This window comes from Phascolarctos cinereus, unplaced genomic scaffold (assembly GCF_003287225.1).
Source record: "Phascolarctos cinereus isolate Bilbo 61053 unplaced genomic scaffold, phaCin_HiC Scaffold_4;HRSCAF=312, whole genome shotgun sequence".
In the NCBI taxonomy this organism is placed as follows: domain Eukaryota; kingdom Metazoa; phylum Chordata; class Mammalia; order Diprotodontia; family Phascolarctidae; genus Phascolarctos; species Phascolarctos cinereus.
The window spans coordinates 170,135,296-170,149,711 of record NW_027555847.1 but is presented as its reverse complement, the minus strand read 5'-3'; the positions used below and the strand labels follow the sequence as shown (position 1 = coordinate 170,149,711).

Here is a 14,416-nt window from a genome sequence, read left to right as displayed (position 1 = left end):
TCGTGGAGGAATTTTTCTTGGGCAAACAAGGTCTTCCACTTTTTATGTATCCCAATGCCTCCATTTTCCTTAAATATAGGCAACAGAAACAGTAGAGCCTCCATGGAAAGGAGCAAAGAACACATAACTGAGGGAGATCAAGAGACACTGGGAATTGGGGGGGAGGGGAGGCACAGTATCAGGATATAGGACACCTGAAAAAAGGAGAAGAGAATTGTCTTTGATTGGAGGTAGGGGAAGTCCTGGGAGGAAAGGTGGTTATTCGAATTCTCCCTACCCTTTTTATGAGTTTTTATCCAAATGGAATCAAATCAGGTCAAAAATTAGCATCAAGGATAAGCCTTAAGAAGAAAAGAAAAAAAGCAGAGGGGCTGCTGATAGGCATCATAAAAGAGCATCAGACAAGGGGGAGCTCTGGGCAAAGGGGAGGAGAAAGGGAAGGGGGAGGGGTATGTTGTTGCCAGGCAGCCAAACCCAGCTGTGCCGTGGTCACCTTGGTGATTGGGGAGGGGGAGTATGAAGGAGGGTTCTATGAGAAAACTCAGGGTTTTGTTTTTTTTTCAATGGTGGTTTTTAATTTTTTTTTTCTTTTTCCCCCAATTACATGTTAAAACAATTTTTAATATTTGGACTTTTTTTCACTTAATAGTATTTTATTTTTTCTAATTACATGTAAAGATACTTTTCAACATTTATTTTTGTAAAATGTTGACTTCCAAATTTTTCTCCTTCCCTCTCCCCTCCCAAGACAGCAAGCAATCTGATATAGGTTATACACGTGCAATCATATTAAACATTATTTCCACATTAGTTACATTGTGAGAGAAGAGTCAGAACAAAAGGGAAAAACCATGAGAAAGAAAAAACAAACTAAAAAAGTGAAAATAGTATGCTTCCATCTTCATTTAAGCTCCAGAGTTCTTTCTCTGGATGTGAATAGTATTTTTCCATCATGAGTCTTTTGGAGCTGTCTTAGATCCTTGCATTGCTGAGAAGATCTAAGTCTATCACAGTTGATCATAGAACAGTGTTGCTATCACTGTGTACAATCATCAATTCATATTTCTTTCCAGTTTTTCTGAAATCTGCCTGCTCATCATTTCTTACAGAACAATAGTATTCTATTACATTCATATATCACAACTTGTTCAGCCATTCTCCAACTGATGGGCATCTCCTCAGTTTCCAATTCTTTCCCCCCACAAAAAGAGCTGCTACAAATATTTTTGTACATGTGGGTCCTTTTTCTTTTTTTATGATCTTTTCAGGTTACAGACCTAGTCGTAGTATTGTTGCATCAAAGGGTATGCACAGTTTTATAGCCCTTTGGGTATAGTTCCAAATTGCTCTCCAAAATGGTTAGATTAGTTCACAACTCCACCAACAATGCATTAGTGTTCCAAATATTTGATTTTTTTAAAGTGTCTCCTCCCTTGCCTGTAAACCTCCCTGAGTTACTCTTCTACAGCAACATGGGCTCCCCAAAATCAGCGACCAGGGGGATGGCAGGCAAGTCAGTTGGTATTCTGGCTTAAAAAGCACATCTGACAATTTGAACTAATTGATAATACCTGGGTTCAAATCCTATAACCAGCTGTGTGACCTTGAGAAATCCAAAAAAAATGTTTTTTTGTGTCTGTTTCTTGATCTGTGGAAGGAGGAAGTTGGCTTGATGCCTCTAAGGTCCCTTCCAGTTCTAAATCTATGATCCTATGATTGCTAAGATTTAATGTTTTTCAGATTTAATGTTGGATGGATCTTGTCCCCCAATTTTTTGGACCAGAGGCCACTGTGGGTTAGGTCTTCCTAAAAGTCCTGACTCTGATACATATTAGCTGTATGACTGTGGGCAAATCACTTAACCTCTTGGTGCCACAGACAACCTAAAGTAGGGGTGGGGAACCTGAGACCTCCAGGCCACATGTGGCCTTCTAGGTCCTTGGGTGAGGCCTTTATAGAACTAATCCTTTTATTAAGGGGATTTGTTCTGTGAAGTTTGGATTCAGTTCAAAGGGCTGCACTTAAGGCTAAGAATTAGTCACAATTGGCTGAACTTGCATAAAGTTGAGGGAATTTCCATACTGGAAGTTCCCCTATACTGATTTGATCCCAACCAAAAATTAAAAGTTGGACCTAGAGGGCAACTCTGATGCAGGAGATTGAACAAAATCTGAAGAAAAACCGCTTCCTTCTCAGATTTTCCTCAGACCACCCCTGATCCCCAACACTCTGGGTTACTTCCTTTCTCCCCACCCTGCCCTCCTTGCCAAAGCTATCTCTGTCTTATTTGAGAGAGTAATATCCCTCCCCTAAGGAGAGAGTTCAGTCCCGACATAGATGTCACTCAGTCAGAATGATTTTTCCTAAGAATTCGCCGTTCCACCAGCTACCCCCTAGCTTGATCTTTGGGAGAACAGTCAGCCTCAGTCAAGCCTAGTCATTCCATTTTCCTGAGTAGAGGGATGGTTCTCAGTGCCTTCCTTCAGTTGAGTGCAAGTAGCTTCAGTTCTTAGCTCTGTTAGGACAGAAGAGAGGCTGGATTCTGGAAGCTGATTAGATTGGGATCTGATAAGTGCTGCACCCAGAGACTCAGCTTATTATACAAGGGGGAGAATCCCAGGGGATGGTGACCACAATAAATAATAGCTCACATCTGACAGGCAGTTATGTATAGTGTAGATTAGAAAGTCATCCCCTTGTAGCCAGAAGACCCAGGTTCAAGTCCTACCTTTGATATATACTGGTTGATTCTGGGGAAAGTCACTTAACTTCTCAGTACTCAAACCAACTTAAAAGTTGCAGAGAATGTGCCAAGCTGTATTAGTAAAGGGAGTTTTCTAACCTGGGAGTTCTCTAAACTAATAAAAATACAGGTACAAGACTCAATCCAGGTCTTCTTGGCCCCAAGTTCAACACTATCTGATATGCCACCAAACAATTCCCTACCACCCTTATTTATTAAGACTCTCCCAACCTCCAGTCTTGTCTGACCACCACACACACCTAGAAGGGATTTCTTTTTTCTGTGAACTCTCACAGCAGTTATCATCTATACACATTCAGCACTTAATCTTGTACTGCTCTGTGACATCTCTTGGATTGTTGCCTCGTACTGCTGTTTAACTCTTCACTCCCCCTCCCTCCTTCCCTCCCTAAACCTACCACTCAAACTGTAAGGTCCTTTTAAGGCCTGAACCATGTTTTATATTCATTTGTGTGTGCCATAGTGCCAAGAACTATGAGGGGGCAAACAGGTCCTCACCTCAATAAATGTCTTTTGGTTCAATTGGTTTTGCCTGAAATTCCTTTCCAGGAAAAAGGTCTTATGCTACAATTATTAATAGGGTACAGACTTATGAGACTAAGTCCCACCCTCCCCCAAAAGCGGATCTTACCCTATGATTTATGTTCAAACTAAGGAGGAAAGAGAGAGCTTGGTTTAGAGGAGAAGAGGTACTCATAGTCTGCAGGAGCATGTGGAACATAAACTAGGGCAACTTCTATATTGTGGGCCTTTTCTGAGTAAATCTTATGTGGGTGGATGGTATTTGGATAAAATCTTCGCTGCCCTTGCAATTAGTTAAGCCACCTTAGGAAGAAGTTAAAACCAACCATGTGTTGAGACTTATGAGTCATTCAAGCAAGATTCCACCTTTATCTCATACATTCAGTTGAATTCAATAAAATTTTTTTTTAGATTTTTTTCACTTCATTTATCTTTTCATTAATTTTTGCTGGTATCTTTTGTTTTTACGTCACCTTTATTTCCAAATATACTCCCCTAGTCAGAGAGTCATTTCCTTTTTCAAAAAATAATTTTTTAAAAAGAGGAAAAAAAGAAAAGTATTCCAGCAAGAGAAAGCAAAACAATTGAATCTGACAGCTTATGTGATGTTCCAAAACTATGATTCCCCCACTTCTGAAAAGGAGAGAAGGAGGAATAGAGGAAGGTATATTTTCTCATCTCTTTTTTCAGGGCCAAGCATCCACCAGCATTTACTAAGCCCCTCCTACGTGTTCCAGGCACTACAGATACAAAGACAAAAATAAAAACATGAGAACAGTCCCTGCCCTCAAGGAGCTTGCATTCTACATGGCTATAATCAGTCTTATAGATGGAAAACTTCCGCCTCCCTTTTCTGGTCTCAGGAGAGCAACCCCTGAATATTTGTCCCCGGAGACATCTCTGCCACACTGTAGCCATTACGTGGGACCCTGTAGAGCAGAGGACAATAAAGGTGGCTCTCGAGACCCAAAGTAACAAGGTCCTCTGGTGCTTTGGGAAAGAGGCCAAAGGAAACATGCTGAATTGGGGACTCAGTTCAACCTTTTCCTTCCCTAGAGTTGTGGGGGAAAGGGTATGTGAAAGGGGTATGAGGCTTGAATGAGCTGTCAAACCAAATGCATTATTATCCTATCTCTTGTACCCCACATACCTTGATAGGACTACTAAGTCCTGACATGTCTATCTTTATATTTCCCTCATGCAGCTTCACTTTTCTGCTGTTACCACAGCAGCTGTAATCCAGGCTTTTTCTTCTCTGGACGGTCATCAATGGCTTGAACTTCCTCCCTTCAGCTTGTACCTTTGCCTAAGTAAATAACCTACATCCTGGTCCTGTCACTTCTCTACTCAAAAACCTTTCTTTAGTAGCTTTCTACTGTATATCAAGGACAACTAAGTGACACAGTGGATAGAATGCTGGGCCTGGAGTCAAAGACCTGAGTTTGGCCTTCAGACACTTCCTAGCTGTGTGACCCTGAACAAGTCACTTAACCTTGTTTGCCTCCATTTCCTTGTCTGTAAAATAAGCTGGAGAAGGAAGTGGCAAAACCACTGAGAAAACCTCAAATGGGGTCAGGAAGAGTCAGACACAACTGAGTAACAACACTGCATATCAAATGAAGAATAAAATCCAGATCCAGGCTTTCAAAGCTTCTCAGATTGTTTCTCCAACCTATCTGCTAGTAATAAATAAATAATAAACACTTCCCCTCAAGATCTCTTATAAATCCTGTTTAAACTGGGTCACTCCCTGTCTCCCTTTCTTGTCTTGGCTTTTCCATGCTGTGGCTACGACCTCTCCAAAGTCTGGAAAGAACTCCCTTTCTCTCCATCTGTGGAAGTCAATCAGCAAAAAAACATTTATTAAGTGCTTACTGTATGCCAGGCACTGTGCTAAGCACTGAAGTCCCTTTCTGTTCTTCCTTCAAGACCTCACTCAGGAACCACCTGTTCTATAAAGGCCTAACCCAGACACACACACCCAACCCTAAGGTGAAAATGACTTCTCAAATTTTTCACAGCACTTTTCTGGGACCTCTCTCAATCAATCCGTCAGTCAATGTATTCATCTTCCACTCCAATACAATGGGATTTCCCTCTCCCTTATATATTAGTTAAATGTGCACCCCCATTTGAGTATAAGCCCGTTGAGAGCAATGGTTATGTTGTATATATTTTTAGATCGTATGGTAGGGGGTTAATAATTGTTTATTGAATGAATCAGTGTAAAATTAGGAGGTCATATTACATAGTCTCTTCTGATATGAATGCTATAGGTTTTATAATTCCGAATATAATCCCTAGTCATTTTGTTTTTCTTTTCTTTTTCGTGGGGGAGGGGAAGAAAATAAATGTTAATTGAAAAAAAACATGAATTTTATTTAAAAGACTGATTTAATATTCTTTCTTTTCTCTTTGCCTGAGTAGGCTAACCTCCCCATTCTCTTTGTACCTAAGGTTGGCACACTGAGAGTAGGGAAAGTAGGGCACCTAGGTGGGCATTTAGGACTTGGCTCTGGAACACCCTACAATCTCTCAGAATAGAAAGGGCCAACAGCTCCAGTGATTGAAGGGGCAGCGTGGTAGTGGAAGCAATGCAGGATTCAAAGGAAGAAATTCTTTCTGCACCATGGTGAGGCAAGGTGTCATAGCAGGATTGACTCAAGGAACTAGGGGTATATGTAAACATAAAGAAGAGACTTAAAGAAGAAATCAGAACTTTCTTAAAGGATTTGAAAGGCTATTGGGGGAAAGGGAGTATGCCCCTGCTGGATCCCAAAGGGCAAACTAGGAAGCCCTAGGGAGGAACTGTAAAAGGGCTGACTTAAAGTTTAGGAAAACTTTCTAACAATCCCAGCTGTACATTATGGTTTAGAAAACCTAGGGACTTTCTTTTTCAGTCTTTGCAGAAGGGCCTCCTCAAGAGGGGCTTGGTTGCTCCTTTCCCGTAGTTCTTCAAGCAGAGACTAGGTGACCCACTTGTCCAAGATGTCATAGAGGGGATTCTTGCTCAGGTAGAGGTCAGACTAGATAACCTCTGAGATCCCTTGAAGTTTGGAGATTCTGTGATTCTATGACTCTGTACCTCAGGTTCAAATCCTGGCTCTGACAGTTTTCAGCTATAAAACCTAGGACAAGTAATTTTTACCCTCTGGGTTTCCCCAAGTGTAAAATGAGGATGGTTCACTAGATTGTTTAGAGACTGCTTCCTGTCATGATGCCCTAGGGGCTAGTACTGATTATGCCTGGGAGTACTTTTGGACTGGTTTTCCATTTTGATGGTAATCAAATAAAACATCTTTTCCAAAAATAAGTCCACAGCAGACAGGGGTGAATGTAGATTCTTTCTTTCTCCCATCTTCTGCTAAAGCCTGAATGACTCCTTCCCATGGGCTGGGTTTTATTCTTTAGCATCAACCCAAGGCTGCTTTGAAAGTCATTCTCTGAGCTGGGTCTTGGGGATTAAAGCGATAACCACCATACTTATCAATGGCTGGTAGCAATTTCTCCCTATAAGGGTTTTCTGGTCCCTGAATCTTCACCCTAGTCCTGGGAGATGAGGATGAGAGAATAAGGATGTCAACCCTTCTTGCCTACATTCCCCCTTCTGAAGACATATGCCTACTGTATCAGTCACTAACAAAACCTATCTATGTTCACAGAAATTGAAGGAACCTGAATCATCCCTAGTATGTTATGAATGGAGGAAACTGCCTCAGTTAGCAGCTGATCAGTAGATACAAGGAGGTAGCTAGTGGGAGGAAAGGAAACTGCTTATGTAGTTGGTGTGAAAAAAAGAAGTTAAGTTCATAATGAGAAGAAATCTGGGTTCTAGCCCTTTGCACCTTAACTAGCTAGCTATAGGATCTTGGCATGTATGTCATTTAACTTCTATGGGTCTTAGTTTCTTCATCTGCAAAATGGGTACAGCAATATTTGCCCAAATTATTTCAAAGGATTGTAGGGAGGACCTAATGAGAATAATGTATGGAGGTACTTTAAAATAAACTGTAAAGCACTACCTAAAAGTAAGCAAACTTAATATATGACAATGTGTCTTGGCCCTGCTACACACTTCACATCTTTGGTTCCATTCTTTTTCAAATGAATGAATTGGGACTGAATGTTCAGCTCTAATATTGCATGGTTCTAATCTTTGAATTGTATTTCATTTTATAGAAGGATTCATCCTAGGACATATTTCAAAAGCAAACTCCTTTGTGCATTTAAAACAGTATTTTATTGATTAAAAAAAAAGGTTTGATTTATAATCATATAGTAACAGTGAGGGTTAACTTGATGTACAGTCTGCATACTCCATTGGTGTCCAGGCAATGTGAAGAGATCTAGAAGAAAGCTACTGACATGTTGGATGACTCCTTATGGAAGATTTATCAGAGGACATGGTCCGTGGATGGGAATTGCACAGGACAAGAACATGTAGATGGATTGCAAACTGTATTCATTGTTGAAGAGTGTTTACAAGTTGATAAGATTAAAGAATCATTAAAGTATTGAAGGAAGCTTTCATGGGATGGCTGAATAGAGCACTGGTTCTGGGAGGAGAGAACCTGAGTTCAAATCTTACTGCTGATACTACTTTGCGTGACCTTGAAGACCCCCCTCCCTGGGTCTCAATTTCTTCATCCAGAAAATAAGGTGGTGGGACTACAATGGTCTCTGGGGTCCCTTCCAGCTTTAAATCTATGATGATATATCTGTGTTGCTAAGTATCGTTTAACACGAGATTCTTTCAATTTCTATATCCTAACCACATACACATCTTCATGGCTGGGGCTACCCTATCAGTTCTTTGGATTTCCAGAGGATTTTATTTGAGGTCCTCAATCTTGTTCTTGAAAAGCCAAGAAAACAACCCAACTCAAAGCACTGTGGGAATTCTGTCTCATTTCTTCTCTACCCCCCCCAACCCTGTTCCCCTTCCCCTGCCACGGATTAGGGTCACATTGAATAAAGTATTAATTTTTGTTCTTTTAAATACAACTTCAAATCTGTAGTAGAAAAGATCTTCCTCCCATATTTTTGTGAAACACACATGTTTTTCTGTGAGATTTATATTATGGATCAAGCCTGAGGCCAGCTGGTATAGCTTTAAGGGATCTAGATAGTACCTGTCTTAGAGTCTCAAGGCAAGGAGAGAGCCAATTGAAGTCATCTCATCTACTCTTCCATCTGGCTCCTTGAAAGTACTGTCTTGTTTCCTCCTCCTTTGTATTTTCGTCTCCAGTGCCCAAAAGTGCCTACGGGGCATATAGAAGATGCTGAATAAATGCTTTCTAATTGATTGATTGATCTATCTGATGATTATAATGATAATGATGATTATGATAACATTAGTCAGTGACATATATAGCAAATAAAAATGCTTTCATCAAAGCCACCCAGTGAGGTAGTTGGTGCAAGTATTGTTGCTTCATCAGAACCATAGCCCTGTCCATCTTCTATCAGTTGCCCTTATATGGTCATGTGTCAAGGATGGTGTCCCCATAAGGAGCCTATCAGGGCAAGGCCATTGTGAAGCATCACAATGGCTGATGCCCCTCTGTTGCCTATAAGAGAGACAGGAGTCCACCCTGACCCACAAGCCCACAGACCTACCACCAGGTCACAGGTTGGCTGGCTCAACTCCAGAGTGGTGCTCCCACTGCTGTGAAACATAAATAAAAAGACCTCATACTCAAACACAATCACACTGAAAAATGGCAAGATATAGACACAGCAGGAGCCGGAGTAGGAGCAGATACCAACGCCGGAGGAGACGAAGAAGCAGATACCGTAGTCAGAGAAGGAGATACAGGAGACGCCGGGGAAGCAGGAGGAGAAGGAGAAGAGGGAGAAGGAGAGGTAATTGTTTGGGCTGGAGAGGTAATCATGGTTACTTACACCTTTCGTACATCTCTGTACTCAATAATGCAGAGACAAAGATGGTTCTCTAGAGTATTAGAATCGTGATTTCTACTTTCTATTTTTAAATTTAAGCCTTTCTTTCATTCCTCTCTCAGGGTATCGCAGGAGATATTCTCGCAGAAGAAGATACTAAGACAGCAAATAGCAAAACTCCATCTGAACTCCTGCTTGAGAATTTAACCAAATTCAACCGGATCTTCTGACCATCATGAAACAGCAAAATCATTTCCACCAAGATGCACACCTATGGTGACTGCCACAAGACAACAGGAGCCTGCTACTGAACAATGCCACCTGTCAATAAATTCTGAAAATTCAGTCTTTTGGCCTTCTGTTTAATTTCCTTGACTCATGGGATAGGGAGAAAAGGGAGACAGAGGGGTCTGCAAAAGGGAAGAATCAAAAATAACCCTTGTGGGAAATGATCGAGGGAAAGAGGATGTTTCCTTTTATTCCCAGTTGTCCAAACTTCTTGAATAACCAATAACATTAAATGCCTACTGTGTACCAGTTTCCACATTGGGGATAGAGGCAAAAACAAATCTCTGGCCTCAAGCTTGCTCATGAAATGAAAGCAAATATAAACAAAGCAAGCTATATGTAGGGCAAATAGAAACTAGATGAATTTACTTCAGAAGCTGCCTTTCCTAAACTTCAGGCCATTTCAAGCCAACAAAAGCAGCTAACATGCCTTGGATGTTCTGTTACATTTAGGTAGGCACCTAATTAAAAAAAAAATACAAAAAACTAGCTATGCCCAGAGAATGTCTCTACAATCAGGAATTAAGGAAGAGATGCCCCCAATTTCTCCCCTCTTAGCCTCAGGTCCAACGGAAGGTGGAGCATCACTGAAGGCTTTCTTATTTGATCAGATTTTGAAATGATCACCAAAGACTGTATGTGAAAGTCTGGACAGCAAGAGATGTCACAGTGTATGTCTCACAACAGCAACACATGTCAAGTATGCCTCACAACATTTTTAAATGTATTTTTTTTTACAATCTTTAAATATTATGTGTATTTTTAGCCTTGGTTGGTATGGGGGGGGGACCCAAAACATTACCTGAACTTTACACTAAATTCCAGATGAAGGTTCTAAGGAATAAACAACCATTTGAACTGGTTTTTGTCGGATTTATTTTCCTGTGAATTCAGATAATCTTAGTTATGACTGCTGAATCACAGCCCACAGTGCTATAAACAGAGTGTAAGTTTATATAATCCTTTTATGGCCTCTCCTTTTGGGTGATCAAACATTAACCATATTTTGCAATGGACATTGATGAAGGCCATTTACATGAGGGTAACTTGGCCATACCCAGTTATTGTTGCCTATTTCCCAAATTTTTACTTTGTATTTATTTTCTTTATATTTTGTCTCCTCTGAAAGCAGCAGTAGCCCTTTGAAGGCAGGAAGGGAGAACAATGGTCTTTGTTGTTTCTCAATACCAGGCAAAACTAGTGGGCACATAATAATGCTTATTTTAATTGACATTGATTATTATACAGTGTTATGTATATCAGAGGAATTTGTCCTTCAGAGGAGGAGATGGAGATAACAAGAGTAATGAGAATCCAAGAATCTCTTTTCTATATAGCATTTTGGGCTTGAATAGTGAAGAATAAAAAAATACACACGATTTCATGGAAAAGATCATTTAGCTTGTCTCAAGTATCTAACATATACACACATATGTATGTGTGCGTGTTTTATATATACATGTATTTTTTTTCAAGAGTTGTATTTTGGCTACTTTGATGCCCCATGGGAGCATCCCAGTAGATTATAACAGTTAATCTCTTCCACATTGAGGGGGGTTAGGGATACAGCACTCCTGTGATCTGGAAAATCCTTGTAAAATTGTTTGATGCCCTCCCTTGCGCTCAAATCTGGTGAGGCTTAAATACTTGTGTGACCTTGAGCACACTTAGACCTCCCTGACCATCCTTAGTTTCCTCTTCTCATCTATAAAATGAAGGGAGTTGGACCAGATGGTCTCTGAGGGTTCCCTTCCAGTAGCTTCAGTCTATGATTTATGAATCCCAGATCCTTTAATGATCCTATGAATTGAATTGAAATGAATCAAATCAAGACTTCAGATTCTGTCTTTTGGAATTCACTCAAAGCCAAGAAAATTCGTAAACTACATGTCTTAGAAGGATAATCCACAATTCATATAGAGTTTTTGATGAGTTGTATTGATAGCTACCCAAGAGGGATCAATGCTACCTTTGGAGGGTGATCTATGAGCTGAGCTAGCAGATATGTTTCCTCAGTGATCTACAATTTTTTTTACTAGACCAGGAGAGAGTGTAAGGAAAACTTGTTCTACCATGTAAATTGGCACCTGATTTTCTTGTTAATAAGTCTGAGACGCCTGGGGCATTGAAGATTAAGTAACTTCTTTGGGATCACAAAGCAATGTATGTATTTTATATTCATCTTTGGTAGGATTTTGAATTTAGGTCTTCCTCATTCTGAAGCCACAAAAGGTGAGTTGAGTTGTGTTTGGTCTTCTGAGGTCCCTTCTGCTCCAATGCTATTATTCTAAGGCAAAGAAGTCTTAAAAGTATTTCATCTTCTTTTACTCGACTTACATGAACCACTTTCCTCTTCTCCACCCCCATCCCCCAAACCTTGAGTTGGCAGGCAAATATGAGGTCATCACTTGGGAAAGGACTGTGCAGTCACAGTGTCAGGAAGAGACCAACCCACCCCACACAGGTCATAGTAGACAAACCCCTTTTATATATCTGCTTGGGAAAACCCCCTGAGGACAACTAAATTACCACCAGGAAAACAGGTTGGCAGTTTCAACTCAACCCTAAACAGAGCAGCAAAATAGAAGTTCAAAAAGCAAGAGATGGCTCGACAAAGATTTATCGGGAGCCGGAGTCCAAGCCAGAGCTCAATTAGACCCCGGAGGAGAAGGAGGGGCCAACGTCGGCGGCGAAAGGCCCTGTTCTATGGGAAAAGAAGGAAACAATTCTATGGGAGAAGGGCCCAATTCTATGGGAAGAAAAGGGCTCAGTTCCAAGGGAGGCAAAGAAGAGGGAGGAGAGGTAGTATGTCCATTAATTTCCGATACTCAGTCAAAAAGTCTATCTGATCCCCAGATAACTAAGTAATAGAAGCCAGGCTTGGGTGCCAAAGTTACTTACTAAACTCTCTATTGTGTGTGTTTTGCTTAGGAGGATATAGAAAACTCTCTGATAGAAGGAGGAGAAGAAGATAAAGTCACCACCATCTGTTACTACTTGGGAGTGAAGTTTTAAAAGCAAACAAAGATCTTCAATCCCTTTCAAAGTTGTTCAGTACACACCAAAGAAAAAAACCAGGTGTCTAAGGTCTAAGAGAAACTAAAGGATCCAAGTAGCCAACTGCCTGCCACCTGTCAATAAATCTTGAAAATCACTCTTTTGTCAGACCCACTTTGTTGCACCTAAGAAGGCTTGCTAACAGTCAACTAGCTTGCCTGGTTGTGCATGGCTACCCTTGGATGGACAAGTGGTGGGGTCAGAGTTTCTCTTAGAAAGAGAGAGTGGGGTAAAAATGGTAGAAGAATGGTTTTTTAGAACCTTTCAGGGTAATCTATGTGACCTTGCAAAAACAAAACCAGCCTTTGACTTTTTTATTTTTTCTCATACTTTAATTGGTATGCTGCTCTAAGCTAGGGAAATGATACCACCAAATTCTAAAGATTCTAGAATTCAGCTTCAGCTTTCAAGTCTCAAAAATCAATGACAATTTTTAGCTGAAAAAAGTCACCTCTGATCTTCAACAACGTATTAACCAAAGGATCAAGGTTTAAAGACAGGCCCCCAAATAAAAGGATCAGTGCTAAAGACAGTGGTCTTTAACCCCTAGAATTCCCCTCTCCATATACCCCATAAAGAGGCCCAGAGAAAAAACATTGTTTTTTTTTTAAAGTTCTGTGTCCAGATTTGTGGATCCTAACCTGGTCTTACAAACAGGGTCTTCAAACTGGTCATGCCTCCATCCTATTTCCCTGAATGTATCATGCACCTCACGAGGGGGAAAAACCCGCATCTTTGTTCTTAATATATTGAGAAGCACCATGAAGTACCAGTGGGTTCTGGAATTGTGGACCTTGGTTCAAATTACTGCCTTTGATACTTGATAATGCTAATGATAATAACTAACACTCATATAGGGCTTACTATGTGCCTGGCACTGTGCTTAAGTGCTTTACAATTATCTCCTTTGATTCTTACAATAACCCTGCAAGGTGGCAAGTGCTATTATTTCCCCATTTTGCAGATGAGGAAACTGAGGCAGACAGAGATGATTAAGTGACTTGTCCAGGTTCAATACAATGCATAAGTATTCTGAGACCAGATTTAAGCTCAGGTTTTCCTGACTTCAGCTCTATTCTACTACACTACCTGGCTGGTCAAGTGTGATGTTGGGTAATAGCCAACTAAACTAACCTTTGTGGGCTTTTTATTTCCTTATCTGTAAAACTGAGGAAGTTGGAATAAGATGGAGAACTGGAAATATTTCCTGCTTCCTCCCCCTTACCAATGGTTATGATTAATTCACATTTTAATATTGAAGTTTCACAGTTTTACAAAATGTTTTACTGAACCTTAAAACCTAAGGTGTTGTAGGATTTCGGTCTGAAATGCCAGAGGAAAAAGATGTCAGATCTTGTTCTATTGCTTTGGTTACTTACTCCCTGATAAATTTCAGTATTGAACATTTTTATGCCTTAGAAATCAGTGAATGGCTACAAATCTGGGGGTTTTGGGGTCATTGATTATTTTAGACTTAAGAAAGTGATATGGAGAAAATAAATGTGAATTCAAACACAGATCAAAATACAAGTGTGTTGGGTTTTGGGGTTGGTTTTTTTTTTTCATTTTGTTTTTGGAGAGCTTGATTATTTACTAGCAAAATACCCTTTATCTTTTCCCAAACCATACCTTCCTTGAGGATGTCATTCTCTAGGCCTTTTCTCCCAATGCACAAGGGGAGGAGAGGGAATATCCCACAGTTCATCCTCTTAAAGAGAGGCAAAACCAGATTTCCTAGACTCCAAGGGGGTGGAGGTGGAGAATGGCTTATTTTATTTTTGTATCTCCCTCAATTCTTTACTTCAGTTCAATCCTTCAAGCATCAAGAATTAGCTAAGCAAAGTCACATAGCACAAGCTTGAAAAGAACTCACATTTCTTTGGT

The 14,416-nt window shown here is 40.4% G+C and overlaps 2 long non-coding RNA genes across 2 annotated transcripts; both read left to right on the top strand.

The window, feature by feature from the left end:
* The first annotated feature begins 8,900 nt into the window (after positions 1-8,900).
* Positions 8,901-9,532, top strand: LOC110198327 (uncharacterized). Its single transcript, XR_002321718.2, has 2 exons — positions 8,901-9,151; positions 9,310-9,532. It is a non-coding gene; the product is annotated as an uncharacterized LOC110198327 (long non-coding RNA).
* A 2,667-nt stretch (positions 9,533-12,199) lies between these two features.
* Positions 12,200-12,451, top strand: LOC110198345 (uncharacterized). The gene is made up of 2 exons (XR_002321725.2): positions 12,200-12,277; positions 12,407-12,451. It is a non-coding gene; the product is annotated as an uncharacterized LOC110198345 (long non-coding RNA).
* Positions 12,452-14,416: the final 1,965 nt, after the last annotated feature.